A 13,149-nucleotide genomic window follows, 5' to 3' on the forward strand; every position below is an offset into this window, starting at 1 on the left:
CCAGACACTAACATGTGGCAGTATTTTTTTCCCCTGTAATTCAAGCTTTTAAAGAACTACTTACATCAGACTTATGAATAGAATATACTTTATGGCAAGATGGAAGCAGAGAGAAAGAAGAGATGTTTCCATGAGCATGGTGAGATATATCAGCCAATTCAGTTGAGGGAGCCTCCATGCATAATGGTGTTAGTAAAGATACTCCAGCTTGCTATACATACATTGTGAAAGGTTTTGATTTCAGTTTTTATACATTGCATACACTAGCATACTTATTTTTAAAGCAATAATATCAGAAGAATCAAGACAGATTCAGTGAATTACGTGTAGTTTCAGTTCTTCAAGCTGGAAATCTCTCACTTCTCAATTCCCATCGATAAGGATCTCTTAGAACCTTCAATTGTCATAGTTGAGTCATGTAGAATTTGCGTTCCCCCAACACATCAAAAAGCTTAGAAAAAGCAACAAGTACTCATGGATAAAGCAGTGAAAATTCAAATGCTGTAAAAGTCCGTCCACATATTCACAAAACCTCCCTGCTTCAGAGTTAGTAAATTGTCAGGAAGAACATTTATAGGCAAGGTAATTACATGCTCAAAGATCATCAAAATCCCTTGCCAGATTAGACAGTAAAATCTGAGAAGATTGAAAGTAAGCACGTTTGACCTTGGCTGAAACTTTTTCAACAAAAACATTAAGAAATCTTATCAGTATACCTTTCAGTACAATTGTTATCAGTATACCTTTCAGTACAATTCCCCTCCTTCCCCCTCACTGCCTGCCTTCACCATGCAAATGAATGGATATTTTCTCACAGAAATCATTAATATCCATCCATAGTTGCATTTTGGGCAGGAAACTGGCAACTTATTCTTGCTAATGTGCAGCATTCAGAAATCTACTTGTTTGCAGAGGATTCATATTAGTAAATATTAATAATTAATAAATATTAACAATCTTGGCCAACCTGTTCAACTTTCAAGCCATATTCTGAAAGAATCATTAATGATGTGCAGTTAAAATGGACATTTATTTTGTCTCATTAAAACACAACTTAAAGTGGACAGTTCCTCACCAGGAAGATCATGTTACAGTATAAAGAGAAATCATCCTTAAAAGTATTATAGGCAATCAGAATATATCTTTTCCAGAGATGTAGAACATCTGTTGGATGTGGGGTTTTTTTACTTCATAAAGTCATGTCTTCAAAAAATCTCTGTCTTTAACATTATTCAGACTTGCTCCCTAATTGTTTTGGTACGTATCCTTGAATTCTATTAGCTTTGACAGAAATAAGTCAGACAGTAATTGTTATTTTGCCTTCTTGGTTACAGCTGATAAAACTCTCTAGTCCAAGCAAGCTTTAAATTAAATATGTCATGCTGTAGTGGATTGACCCTGCCTAGATGCCAGGTGTGCACTAAAGACACTTTCTCACTCTCCCTCTGCAGCTGGACAGAGGAGACAAAAAAATCCAGCGAAGGATTCATGGGCTGGGAGAGGTCAGTGACTGATCACCTTCACAAGCAAAGCAGACTCAAAGTGTGGATAGTACTTAAATTTATTACTAACAGGATAAGAGCAAAAGAGTGAGAAATAAAATAATCTTAAAAACACCTTCCCCCCATGTTCTTCCTCCTCCCCCCCAGCAGTGTAGGGGAACAGGGAATGGGGGTTACAGTCAGTTGTTGTTTCTGCCTCTGCTCAGGGAGATGAGTCCTTCCCCTACTCCCGTGGGGTCCCTCCCACAGGAGACAGTCCTTGATGGACCTCTCCAGCGTGAGTCCATCCCTCGGGTAACAGTTCTTCCCAAACTGCTGTCCTGTGGGTCACTCCTCCATGGAGTGCAGTCCTTCACAAATGAGCTGTACCAGCATGGGTCCCCCACAGGGGTCACAAGTCCTGCCAAGGGAAAAACTGCTCCACTGTGGGCTCCTCTCTCCAAGGGCTGCAGGTACCCACCAGGACCCTGCTCCATCTTGGGCCTCCCATGGGGTCAAAATCTCCTTTGGATATCCACCTGCTCCAGCATGGTCTTCACCACGGGCTGCAGGGGCCTCAGCTCTGGCACCTAGAGCATCTCCTCCCCCTCCTTCTGCACTGACCTTGGTGTCTACATCGTTGTTCACATGTTCTCACTCTGATCTTCCCTGGCTGGAATTCTTCCCATGCAATACATTTCTGTTCTTAAATACGTTATCACAGAAGCGTTACTATCACTCCTGACTGGCTTGGCCTCGGCCAGCAGCAGGAAGCCCATCCTGGAGCCGGCTGGCATTGGCTCTACAGGACAGGAGAAGCTTCTAGCAGCTTCTAACAGAAGCCATCCCTGTACCCTCCCCCTCCTCCCCTCATTACCAAAACCCAGCCACAGAAACCCACTATATATGCATGCATATCTTCTCCAAATCTTAGAACCATAGAATTACTTAGTTTGGAAAAGACTCTAAGATCATCAGTTCCAACCAATAACCCAGCACTGTCAGGTCTGCCACTAAACCGTGTCCCAAAGCACACACTTTTTTGAACAGTGCCAAGGATGGTGATTCCACCACTTTCCTGTTCAGTCTGTTCCAATGCCTGACCACCCTTCTGTTGCTCAAGGTTATCTCATTCACTTTGATATGTTCCCATTCACTTTTATGTGTTCCTATGCACAGTTTTTCAGTCCTGGGCAGAAATAGGATGATAATTTGTTTCATATCTATCCAAAATTCAGAATTGTCCAGATTTACAGGATCTGTGAGGAAAAGCATCCACTTGCCATCAAAAGAGCTCAAATACAAAGAAAACACAAGTGAGTCACCACATTCAGGTCTATCTCTATGACACAGATTTTGGCCTTCTGTTTAATCTTCCATTTACCTGAGCCTTAAATTCTAGATTCAAGTAATTAATGGCCACCCTATTCACTCTAAAGCCTTTTTGTGCCATCAGATCAGATAAAGAGCATGTGTCTCTGTCAAACATTTTAGAGTTCACTCAGGACATCTGGGCCCTATGCCTACCAGTCTAGCTCATGTTTGTGCTGGATTCCAGTTGGATTGGATCCAGTGCTGGCTAGATGGCAAAAGCTCAGATAACAGCGAGCCCAAAAGTCTGCTGTCCTCAACTTCCCCCTTCTCAAAACTGTTGCTGAAGCCATAATTTTATTGCATGTGGCTGTGCGCCACAGGAGGAAAATGAACTCAGTGGATCTTAAGGAATCTCTATGTAGAATAAATGTTTCTGTTTTTAACTCACTTTGCAAAAATGCTTGAGATGTTCAGATGAAACAAACTCCTTCATGCTTTGAAAATTTCCAGAGTAAGCTACCAAAGATAGTTTTTTGACTTTACTGGCTACTGTAACTGAAGATGGTATATTGAATATTATTTGTTTAACTAGTAATTCTGTCCACCGTAGCACAGAGGAATGGAGAGATTCCAGCTGTAGACATCAGTGTAGAACACATGGAACAATTTCTTGCAGCTAAACCCTCTATTTTCTGACTCATGAACAACACATACTGCTTAGAAATAGTCTTGAAGGCAGGCATCCTCTTTGAAGCTACTGTTTCACACATGACTGATTCTGCTCTTTTAAGCATATTCAATTTAAAGTTATTCTTACTATTGTCTCTTTTGATATCTGGCATCTTATATAATTCACTAGAGTTGCTGTCTAGTGACTTCCAAAACACATGCTATCATGCTCACTACAGTGGAATAGTTGCCTCCCTTCTCACCTGACATCTTTTACATTTTATTTCAGTTCCTAGACAGGCAGAGTCCAGGGTGTGCTGGCCAATCTAAGTTTTACTTTAGCCAGTGGAAATTTTCAGTAGGTAGGAGGAATTTCAGAGTGACTGTTCACTTGAATAAAGCACAGATTTCAACTAAATGTGAGCAAAATTAAGAAAGGAGCTTTGTAATAATCAAGGTGCTTATTATAGAAGCAAGAAATGCAAAGCCAAGAGAAAGAAAAGCATGATGAGATATTTAAATATCTATATTCTAAACAATGACATGTAAGAAATATGGAAAGCTGGCTGTGGAGGAGCAGTCATGAACATACCAGCCAGAAACAAGCATCTCATTTGACATACTGAGTTAACTTGTCATAACTTGTAAAAAGCTAAGTGATTTTCCCACTGACACTAACAGGGAGGTCACTAGAACATATTGGCAAGTAAAGCCTTGAATGTCAAAATACTAGATTTATGGTTTGCTGAGGCAAGGTACAAAGATTACCCATAAAACAAGTCTGTAAAGTAGTAGGTGCAAAGAAGTCAGAGCATAGCTGAAAACAACAGGCAATTCAGTTTTCTCTAGAAAAGGAAAAAAAATGTTTTTCCTACTGCAAAATCAGAAGAAAAACTGCAAACAAAGTTATGTAGAATGAGAGCACAATCTGACTGCAAGAAAATGTGAACATGCTTATACACCCTTCCATTTGCAGAAATTTGGATTCCAAAGAATATTCTCTTAAGTACATATTTGAAACTGTGGAAAAGTGACTGCTGGGAATAGGAATGCATACTTTGCTACTCACATCTCTAATTAAGTGTCTTTGCAAACATGTCTTCAGCCCCATGTGAGAGGTGCTGCGGCTTTTGCGATTCTCTCTCCATGAACTTTCTTCCTGTTTGGACAAAGATGCTGTCCCTTGCAGAATAGCTTCTGCAACCTAGTGGAGAATTTGTTATAAATATATAATTTTAAGTTCAAGGCACAGCTAGTAGAATAAAACAACATTCAAAGCCATCTGGCTTTCTGCTGTAAGAAAAATTATGATATTTAAACACAATTAATGAAATTCCACATGATGCTCTGTTAGGGACCAAAACTCTCCAGTATCAGAAAAAATCTTTGTAGATGCCATCCCAGCATCTTAATAGACAGCATCCTAATGTTATTCTCACACAACAAAAATATTCAGTGGCTTGAGTAGAAGCCCTACATCACCAAATACCCAAAAGCAATAGAAATAAAACAGAAATCTGACCTACAACAGAAATCAATTAGCTTTTTCTTATCCTTGCTTTTATTGGAATTTTTATATATTTTCATTCTGTACCTGCGACTGATTTTTTTTCTGACCTTCGAAATCTATAAAAGGATGAGTCATATGAACAGGTATGTTTGGGAAAATTAAAAATAAAGTGAAATATCACTTCAAATGACATTTTCAATGGATCTTAATAGTGTTAGGTGAAAAATCTCATTAACAAGTACATTAAAATCAAATAAAAAGAGAGCCCAAAACTTGTTCACTCCATAAAGCAAAGGACAGGTTAATTGGTGGTTCTAACATCTTTTGAAGATACATTACTAGAAATTAGATTTGAAAATTAGGGAAATGCTTAGCAGTAAATAGCTCAATTTTATTTTCTTCTAGGTTCAGCCATTCTGTGGAAGAGTAGGATTCATCTCACCAGACTGTACCACCTAGAAGATAATTATTTGTTCTAGTTGCCTCGACACACATAGGATGAGTGATCCATCAAAGCATGTATTTGTCTCCCTTGAATACACAAGGAAATTAAATTACCCACTTAAACCAAATTTCTGTCTTTTGAATTCTAATCTGAACCATTTAATTTCACCAAGACTTGCTGTCTGCTGTGTAAGAAGTGGGCAACTTTAACTTCCTTTAACTCTCTTACAAGAAGTTATTCAGTTATATAGTAAGGTAACAAGTAACCCCACAAGTATGCTAAACAAGGGGGATACTGAAAAAAAAAATTACATAGAGTATATTTACAAAGCATGTATTTTAACATGGCTTACTACAGAACTGACTTTCCCCCTTCAGGCTAAGCATGGGAGGAATGGAGGACCAGTATTCACATATGACAGCTCCAAAATAAAACTACTCCTGAATTTTTCTTTTGCAGACAGTATTAAGCAGATAATATCTTCCAGTACCGGGGTCTCTGATTTTCTGTCCAAAAAATTCACATCTTTTTTTTTTTTTTCTGCTTTCCATCTCTGATGTTCTGAAATTCTGAGCTCATCTTGAAGCTCCATGTTCTGCCTGGTCAGCAACTCAACCTGGTCTCTCAGCTTGCTGTAGGCAGCATGCCAGCAGGACTCACTTCTCTTGAACTCCTCCTGCAGTCCAGCAATCTGCTGTTTTAGTACCTATCAGTAAAAAAAAAAAAGTGTTCCATCTCATTGCCTGCTCTGAACTAGGCATGCCCACCTTACACATTCAGAAAGAAGCATGGAGTCTTTTGTTCTGTTTAAAGGTCTACACTATAAAGGTCTGCAATAAAAAGAAGAATATATTTGAAATTATTTCATAAAAGCCAATAAACAAACAACCCCCCCCAAAATAGTAAAAAATCCCACTGCCCTCTGAACTCCTATATTGTTACAAAGTGAGCTGAGAAAAGTCTGTGCTGTGTGAAAAAAACCAGGAAATACAAACTAATCATGCAAACAATCATCATTAAATGTAAATGTCTTTCAAAAAAGGCTAGAATACAAGATATATTTTAATAACAAAAATGTCAGTTCAGATCTTCATGTGGTGACAAAGAATAGTTAAAATGCTTCTTACAAACAGCAGAGGATTGCAAAGACAATTTTCAAGAGAGTTGAAAATGAAAGTAATGAAATTTGGAGAGGACTTTTCCATATAAATCCATCTCCATCAATTTTCCCTTGTCCTTTCTTCCCTTGCCCATGCTGATGCAAACACTAAGTCCTCTTCCTTAAGGGCACTCATGCTGGATATTGCAAATGGAATATTGGCGGAGGCAAGATAGAAATTTGCAGTTTGCCGTGCAGTCAACCAATTTTCATATGCAATCCTTTCCTGCTTCCCTTGCACTTGTGTGTCTGCCCATTTACTTCCTAGTCACCATTCTTTCTTTATTGTGAGCTCCCTGCTCTGAATTTGGCACATCATCAGCCATTTCCAAGAAGCAGCAGACTCAGAACTTTGAGAATCACACAGATAAGTGACTCAGAAAGTGTTTTGGGTTTGTTTTGTGGGAAATTAAATTTTTGAACCTACACTCATTATGTTATCAGATCACCACAAAAGATTAAAACAATTCTATCAGACTTCATCCCTGGGGCTAGACGTAGTCAGGAAACACAGTTATTCCCTGGCAGAAATGCTACCATTTTTTTTTAAATCCCGAGTGGAAAGAAAGCTGATATTTTAAAATATTTTGCAGAGAGGACATTCAAAATATTTTTATTCAAAATACTAAAATAACCTCACTGAAACCTTTCCTGTTGTAAATGTTACTTCTAGAGAAATGTGGAACATAAGCAGAGAAAACATTAACTATGTGTATAGTACAAAAATAAGTATTTCAAAAATGTACAAATGAAAAATAAAGAAGGTACAGAAAGTTTGAACAAAGTACTATCTTGGCAGTTTTAATCATTCACAGAATCACAGAATATGCCAAATTGAAAGAGGCCCACAAAGATCATCGAGTCCAACCCTTAGCCCTGAACAGGACCATCTCTAAGAGTCACATCATGTGCCTGAGAGTGTTGTGAAACATTTCTGGTTAAGAAAATAATTGAAGTTGTCAGTTTGCTGTCAAATATATCAGTTTGGTTTAGACACCCTTTTGCAGCAGAACATTGTTCCAGACATTTCTGAGCATTACCACTGCCTACTGTTCTCTCCTATAAAAATATAGCTTTTAGCTGCCCCAACTCCTTTATTTGTTTCACATAGCTCACCATTTTTTTCTCTCTTTATCAGTGACTCTCCTAGAAAATTGCCCCTTAAGTCATATTATGTCTAGCTGGTTTTAATAGGGAGAATGGCCACAGATAATTGGAGATGACTTTATCACTGTGAAGGCTGAAACAGAGGATTCAAACAGATAGAATCCCCTAAAGGAACTTAGAAGAAACTGTAATAAATGATTCAGGGATGTTATTAGGCAGGTTAGACTGTTAGACATAGAGCTAGATATCATAAAAATAGAATCATAGAATCATAGAATCATAGAATCATAGAATCGATTGGGTTGGAAAAGACCTCCGAGATCATCGAGTCCAACCCTTGGTCCAAATCCAGTCCATTTATTAGATCATGGCACTCAGTGCCACATCCAATCTGCGTTTAAAAATCTCCAGGGATGGTGAATCCACCACCTCTCTGGGCAGCCCATTCCAATGCCTGATCACTCTCTCTGTAAAGAATTTTCTCCTGATATCCAACTTAAATTTCCCCTGGCGGAGCTTAAGCCCGTGCCCCCTTGTCCTATTGCTGAGTGCCTGAGAGAAGAGACCAACCCCCACCTGGCTAGAACTTCCCTTCAGGTAGTTATAGACGGTGATGAGGTCACCTCTGAGCCTCCTCTTCTCCAGGCTAAACAACCCCAGCTCCCTCAGCCTCTCCCCATAGGACTTATGCTCCAGTCCCTTCACCAGCCTTGTTGTTCTTCTCTGGACCCGCTCCAGCACCTCAATATCCTTTCTGAACTGAGGGGCCCAGAACTGAACACAATACTCAAGGTGTGGCCTCACCAACGCAGAGTACAGGGGAAGGATCACTTCCCTGCTCCTGCTGGCCACGCTATTTTTGATACAGGACAAGATCCCATTGGCCTTCTTGGCCACCTGGGCACACTGTTGGCTCATGTTGAGCTTCCTGTCAATTAGTACCCCCAGGTCCCTTTCTGCCTGGCTGCTCTTCAGCCACTCTTTGCCCAGCCTGTAGCACTGCATGGGGTTGTTGTGGCCAAAGTGCAGGACCCGGCACTTGGCTTTATTGAACTTCATCCCATTGGAATCAGCCCATCTCTCAAGTCTATCCAGATCCCTCTGCAGAGCCCTCCTGCCTTCCAGCAGGTCGACACTCCCTCCCAATTTAGTGTCATCAGCAAATTTGCTGATGATACACTCAATCCCCTCATCTAAATCATCAATAAAGATGTTAAAATACCTCAAAGCCAAAGATCAGGATAGTTTAAGGAAAAAAATTAACACTCACCTCAGGGATGAGAATAGAGAATGATGGCCATTAACTCTGTTGCACTTGGCACAATTGGTCCTAATATCAACAAGATGCAAAGCCCACTATGGCAGGAGTTGGAAATTTTTCAAGAGTCAGTTCAGCTGGGCAAATCAGTAACAAGGAAGTATAAGGAACATGCAAACCTCCCAGCCTTTCTTAAGAAATGGAAGGCACAACCTATTTTTTTTTCTTATATAAAGAAAAAGGGATGTACATTTAAAATACAAACCAAAAATGTCCTATTAACATCAAAAATCCTCACTGTACACACAACTGTCCTCAAGACGTGGCATGAATAATTTGCCATGTGGGACAAATGGAAGGATTCAGTTACAACCATAAGATGTCTGAATGCAAGGATACTAATTGATATAAATTGCATATTTATTTTACAGAAGACAGCTTACTTGTATTTCTTCTGATTTCACATTTTCTTCAGTGACTCTAGCTGTTCTTCTGAACTTGCTCTGGGCAATTTTTTCTTTCTGCAGTGGGTGAGTTTGATCTCTATTGTGTTCCAAGGTGTGAGTCAGCTCCTGGCTCCTGACAGTCTTGGGCTGGTCTATCCGTGTTCTGTTCAGAAGGTAAACAAAGAGTATGAAGCTGGCATACAAGACTGTAATGAAGGACTGTTATTAGACATACCTTCTTTGGGCATGATTTTTGGAGGGTTTGGGCATGTCCTTTATATGCTGGTACTGCTGGAAGTGGCAAGAAGTTATCAGCACTTGTCAAAGGTACTTCCTCACTGGGAACAGTCATGCATGCATTCAGCTATAAAATTTATTCTATTTAGCAGCTGGAAACAATTCTAATTGAAATTTTTGACAACATAATGACCATGAACTTAGAGGCTTTTAAATACATTTTCTATTCAGACAGATTGCTAAATTAAGGAAGACCTGCAGAAGGCACAGCTTGTTGCCTGTCATTGCATTTGTGAAGCACTGCATCATGCAAGGCTGGGGACTAGGTTCTATTTCCAGCAGCCCAGTCATTACTACAAATCAGATTAGCCATAGACCTGAATGAAAGGGGATAAGGTACTTCACTTTCCACAGGTAAATACACTCCAAGAGTTAAATGTGGGAGTTCAGCACCCAGAAGAGATTTTGCCTTTGAACTTACTGTCTCAAGGCATGAGTGATCTGGAAGTGCACTTAAAAGCTCAACAAGAGGGGAGAGTACAAATCTTTACATATCCTCAAACAGAGTTTATTTACATGACTGATCTAACTGCTTAGTTCATTTTTAATATGAGGTAACTTGGTCTGTTGAGCCTGGAGAAGAGGAAACTGAGGGGAGACCTCATTGCAGCCTACAACTTCCTTACGAGAGGAAGAGGAGGGGCAGACACTGATCTCTTCTCTGTAGTGACCGGTGACAGGACCCAAGGGAATGGTCTGAAGTTGTGTCAGATGAGGTTTAGATTGGATATTAGGAAAAGGTTCTTCACCCAGAGGGTGGTTGGGCACTGGAACAGGCTACCCAGCGAAGTGGTCACAGCACCAAGCCTGACAGAGGTCAAGAAGAATTTGGATGATATTCTCAGGCACATGGTGTGACTCTTGGGGATGTTCCTGTGCAGGGCTAAGAGTTGGACTTAATGATCCTTGCGGGTCCCTTCCAACTCAGCATATTCTGTGATTCTGTAACTTATTTGTTATCTTCCTGCTAACAAATAAAGTGAGCTCCCAGCTCACTTCATGACCTACAGCCACCATCTGTCCATCACTATTACTTGAAAAGCAACGCAAGTTACAGGAGGCAGCCATGACCTCATGTTTCCCTCTCATTAATGGAGTTTAACACCTCAGGAGCAAAATACAAAAGTTCTCAAAGATACTAAGAGAAAAAACAACTCCCCATATCCTACTGCTCTTTATAATGCCGTATGAGAGGAGCCCCAAAGAGGAGATACAAGGACTCCCTGAAACATCTCAGCCTTGGCCATATTGATCAACATCACTGGTCTACTCTGGCCTCCAATCAGGAGGTCTGGAGACACACCATCTATAATGCTGCTGATGCCTTTGAGAACGCACGCAGGATCACCCTCGAGGAGAAAAGGCAACATAGAAAGAATCGTGCCTTGCAGAATTTACCACCTAAGGAGTCTTTCTGCTGTGCCTTTTGCAATCAGACATGCCTATCTCGTATTGGCCCTTTTAGCCACCAGCGCGCTTGTGACAAATGTGAGTAGAGACCTTTCCCAAATCTTCGTTCGCGAAGCCCAGCCATGATGATAATGCATTACCTAATTTTTTTTTGTTGTTTTCTATTCTAAATAAACCTAACTAATATTCCAGTTAAAGGCATGCTAAAGAAAGCCTCAGCAATAGTCAATAGAAGTATTAATTCCCCTCAAATTAATCCAATTAAATTATCAAATAGAGCCCCTGTGTGATTATGCCCAGCCTGCCACTGTTCCATATCCAGACTAGTAACTCTGAAATACAATGTACTAGAAGAAAAGCAAGATACATGTGTAACATTTTCCTCTGAAGACTGAATAGTACAGTTTTAAGTCAAGGCTAGAAAACAGATCCTGACCTGAGGTAATGTAATAACCAATAACACCAGGAGAACTCAAAATACTTCTTTGCAGCTTCTGACAAACAGTTCATACCCCAGCTATAAATTGTAAATGGGAGATAGGTCCAGAACACAGATAGAAAATACATTAAAAAAGGCTAAACACTTTATGCAAACTCAAATTCTTGCTTTCATCCCAGGCACACCTCTGTATGAGGCACATCGCAGCAAGCTGTCTGTGAGGCAAAAACACACATTAAGCAAAAGCCTTTTTTTCCAAGAAAAAGTTTTTCAGTCAAAAGCAGGTGGGAAAAAATAAACCAACCACTTTGGCTACTGCTGTTGGTCCAGAAAGCATCCCGATTCCATTCTACAAGAAAATTATGCATTAAAAATGGCAAATAAGCTGTCCTTGTTGAAGGAACAAAAAATAACCATCACTGAATAGTCTGGCTGATGCCAAATGCCATCAGCAGCTATTTCAGTGCTGCAGAGGTAGACCCCACAGGCTGATACCTTGAGTGCTGTCCAGACTCCAATAGACACCAGATACACACAACATGCTGTTTTTACTCTCTTGCTCACGTTATTTCTGCCTGAAAAGGTCTGAAAACAAAGTACTTGGAAACAAAAGAACGGATAGTTTGGGCAGGTTCAGGCATGTCATGCTGCTCTCAAAAAGATTTTCATTGCTTCCAGTGAGCACAAGTTGTCAACACAGCACAAGTCAACTGCTATCAATGTGGCAGTCATCTTGTGTTCCTAATAGGGAACTGATTCCTAATAGGGTTACTCATATAAAAATACAAAGCAGATTTTGGGATTGCATAAATCACCATAGGGCCAACATAGCCAGGGAGGATAAGCTGCCTTTTGCAATTAGTTTTCTCTCTTAAATTAAAAAAAAAAAGAAAAGATGTACACGTTGTACTAGGCTGACATTTTTGAATAAACATTTGTGTGGAAATGCTAGGGGCTACTATGGCTAATGACATGCATAAATCCATGGAAAGCTCTTTTAAAAACCTGCATTATTATGAGAAAATCAAAGTAATTTCACCTGAAAGGCAGCACTGTCAGCAGGCAGAGAATGCAGTGCTGGCAGAGTCTGGCACTGCAGTAATTCTGCACCAGTACATCACTCCAGAGTCAAAATTTACACTGGTAAAAGTAAAAGCAGCACTTAGCTTCATTAACAGTTTTATGAAATGCTAAATCCTGCTAATATTCACATCCAGATCACCTATCACAGTCAGCCAGATATCATCTTCCAGTAGGTTTGCAAGGTCACAAGCAAGAAGGATCTTTAACGAAACCATTTTTTTTTAAGACATTGAAAGTATTTTGCTAAAGACAGCTATAGGAGGAAATTATACATACTGACAAATGTAATTCTATCTCCTTTTGCACTTATCCCATGCTCTCTAAAATTAGGAGGAATGGACAAGAAGATGTGAAAAATAATTTCTTACTTTGCATTATATATTAAAAAATCCAAATCAATAAATTATGTTAATTTCATACGAGCTAAGAACTATGCTTGAAATGTGAAGAGGAAAAGAATCTTTTCTGTGTTTACAGTAGATGGTATCTAGTAATTTCTAACAGACTTCGTCACATTAAAAATATGTATTT

Source organism: Pseudopipra pipra, chromosome 3 (genome assembly GCF_036250125.1).
Source record: "Pseudopipra pipra isolate bDixPip1 chromosome 3, bDixPip1.hap1, whole genome shotgun sequence".
Taxonomy (NCBI): domain Eukaryota; kingdom Metazoa; phylum Chordata; class Aves; order Passeriformes; family Pipridae; genus Pseudopipra; species Pseudopipra pipra.